This window comes from Myotis davidii, unplaced genomic scaffold (genome assembly GCF_000327345.1).
Source record: "Myotis davidii unplaced genomic scaffold, ASM32734v1 scaffold309, whole genome shotgun sequence".
In the NCBI taxonomy this organism is placed as follows: domain Eukaryota; kingdom Metazoa; phylum Chordata; class Mammalia; order Chiroptera; family Vespertilionidae; genus Myotis; species Myotis davidii.
In genome coordinates this window covers 1,272,738-1,275,611 of record NW_006383013.1, presented here as the reverse complement: position 1 = coordinate 1,275,611, position 2,874 = coordinate 1,272,738, and positions in this window count along the sequence as shown.

Below are 2,874 nucleotides of genomic sequence, written 5' to 3'. Positions count from 1 at the left end.
ATAGTTGGAAAATAGTTTAGAAGACCCTGGCTGGGTAGCTTAGTTGGTTACAGCATGTCTCATACACCAAAAGGTTGCAAGTTCAATTCCCAGTCAGGGCATATACCTAGGTTGCAAGTTCGAACCCTGGTTGGGGCACATACGGGAAGCAGCCAATCAATGTTTCTCTCTTACATAGATATTTCTCTCTCTCTCTCCTCTCACCTCTCCCCTCTCTCCTCTCCCCACTTCCCCTTCCCCTCCCATTCCCTTCCCTTCTCTTCTCTTCTCTTCTCTTCTCTTCTCTTCTCTTCTCATAGTTAAGCGACTATGGGCAAATTACTTATACTCCCTGTACCCCCATTTTCCTCATCTTCAAAATGGGAATAAGTAAAACCTACTTCATATGTTTGTTGGGAGAACTCATTGACTTGAGGTGTTTACAGCACCAGGCACACTGTTTACCACATAATAAGTGCTCAATAAATATCTATAATAATAAAAGGGTAATATGCTAATTAGACCGGACATCCTTCCTGACGAAGCGAAGCTGCCCTGTCCCAGATGCCTGCCGGCAGCCCGAGGAAAGCCCGGGTCCCAGGTGCCGGAGGAAAGCCAGTGCCGGAGGGAAGCCGGTGCTGGCAGCCAGGGGAAGGAAGGCCTACTCTTGCACGAATTTTCGTGCATTGGGCCTCTAGTTTAATATAAAACAACAAATGATTGTGATGATAAATAGTTAAATGCTGAGTTCTGAACAGATTTGGCCAGTAGATCTACTCAGCACCCGAATCTATTCAAAAGCTTCGGGGACGGCTGAGGACTGATCGCCTGATGGTGATGGTGAGACTTTGTGTGTGTGAGTGTGTGTGCACGCACCTGCAGACCCCCCACCTTTTGCTCCTCTGCAGTTGGCAGAAGCATGAGGTTATTTTCTGTTTCATTCCATGATGACGACTCTGCTCTGTAACTATCATGTTTTTAGATCTCTAATTAGAATCAAAAGTTTATTAGAAATCCTACCTAACACTACCATTTCCTGCACCCCAGGTGCTTTAGCAGTCCTCACCTATGAGGCAAGTACTATTATTATTCCCACTTTAGACGGAGACAGCGGGGCTCTGAGAAGGAAAGGAAGTTCCTTGAGGTTATAGGGCTGGCAAGGACTGGAACCACCTGCATATGAGCCCCGGACTGGATGTGAGCAAGAGGAAACTTCTGGTGAACCCATGGACACTTGGGGGTCTTTTGGGTTCTACCACCTACCCTACCTAAGGCATCTCAAGCCCAAGAAGCCATGTTTAGAAGGGTATGGTTCTCAGTTTAGTGACAAAAAAACACTGACACACACTTGGGGGAAATGCAGACATTGCCCAGACACTCCAGAGTGTAAAAGAGAGCTGTGGCCTTCCCAGACACCGGTACCCGCCACCTCTCATGAACATAAACTTCCAGGGAACCTCCATACTACATGCCCAGCACCTGGAACGGTGCCTGGAGCATACTAGGGCTGAAGCAATATCTGTCAATTGAAAAAATGAAAGAATCAGTACAAACACACAAATATACAAATATACACAGCCCTATACATACACAGTTATAGGCAAATATGCGCTATAAACAAATGCTCAAAACACTCAGTTATACACAAGCATGTACAATAGGTACTTTAATACCCAAATTCAAATAGAAAATAAAGACATATGAACATATGCATCTGTATGCACAAATATTATGGGCATACACATATGGTCCAAATACGCACAAATACATATTTACTCATCTCCATTCACATGTACAGTGGTTCCCAGACACCCTCCACCATGACCCCTGGCCCAGAAAGGAGTCCGTCTGCTCCATGAGCCCTGCGTGTTGGAGCTTGTCAGAAAGTTCCTTACAGCCCCCGCTTAGCTGATAGGTAACTGGCCCCTGGCTTCTGGACCTTCGGGCTTGGGGTTGGCTAGGCAAGGAGACAGCATCTCTAACAGCCTCTCGTGGGTGGGCAGGCAGCGGACGCAGAGGTCACTGGGGTGAAAGCTGGGGCTGCCCTGGCCTTTTTGCTTCTGCCTGGAATGTAGGGGCCGCCTCCCTGGCTTCCCTCCTTTCCCACAGCCATCCACAAGCTCCAGGCCTGGGCCAATCCATGACCCCAAATTCTGCCAGGTGCTTGCAGCCAGGGAGCTGTGCACGGAGGGTGGTGGTGATGAACAAGTGAGGACCATGCGAGGGCACACACAGATGCACAGAGATGCACAATCACACACAGAAGGTGGTGCAAACATTCACACACGAAGACAAAGGAAGGCATGCAAATTCACAATCCCACTGAAATGCACAGACACCCTCCCACACACACCTAGGGACACAGCGGACACATACACACACACACACACACACAATCACAGAGCTACCAAGGGACCAGATCCACACACAAGTGACAGTTGTACATACAGCAGACACTCAGACCACACAGAGACTCATAGCACAGGTGGGTCCTCACAGTCACACTTACATGCCCCCCCACACACGCACAGACACGTGCACACACAAACACACTAGACCCCTGTGGGCAGACCCCTGCCAGTGGAAGCATTTCCTCCTCCTGGGACCAGGAGGAAAGGCCGCGCTGGGCCACACTCCACTCTGCCTGTGGGGGGCCCGCAGGGAGGGCCTGAGAACACTGCTTCCCACAGGGGGACCGGCTGCACGGGGCAGAGAGGCAGCTCTGGAGTCAGCTGGCGTGGGGTTTGCCTGTCAGTGACACACACGCCCACTCCTCGAGCGCATATGTATGCACCATATACACAGGCAGGGGCACTCCTTCACGCCTGAGGATTGTGACGACGGCATAGGGTGGCCCTGGAAATAAAGGGCCAGACCAAGTTGCCGCCTTCCTAG